Genomic DNA, 435 nt, shown 5'->3' with positions numbered 1-435 from the left:
ACCATTCCAGGGAGCTCCCAGGGAGTGTGGAGGCTTCTGGGTGTGAATGGGGGAGGAACAGAAGCCAGAGCTCAGTGCCTGGACGCCTTGCCAAGAGTCTGTGGCTAGAGTCTACTTATCACAGGATAAGAAATCTGTGCTCAGTGAACTTCTGTTGGAGACATTCAACCAGAATCTAGATGAAAACACAAGGCCTCCGTCAAGAGACCAGTGCACGGAGCACACACATTTCTGACTGTGAGATGGACAGTCCAACCACAGGTGATGGCCCAGCTTAGGGGTAATGCAGTTCTGGGGTTCTGGTCTTCATTACTTTCCAAACTACCTGTCCCAAACTCTCTCCTTTCTCAGTCTCTGTAGCTTCCTTCTGCTCCCTGTAGAAGAGGGGCTAGGGCATGAGTGCAGCAGCTCTACCCCCTGTGTGGGGTACGGGGG

Source organism: Myotis davidii, unplaced genomic scaffold (genome assembly GCF_000327345.1).
Source record: "Myotis davidii unplaced genomic scaffold, ASM32734v1 scaffold290, whole genome shotgun sequence".
Lineage (NCBI taxonomy): Eukaryota > Metazoa > Chordata > Mammalia > Chiroptera > Vespertilionidae > Myotis > Myotis davidii.
Note: the sequence above shows the minus strand (reverse complement) of the source record.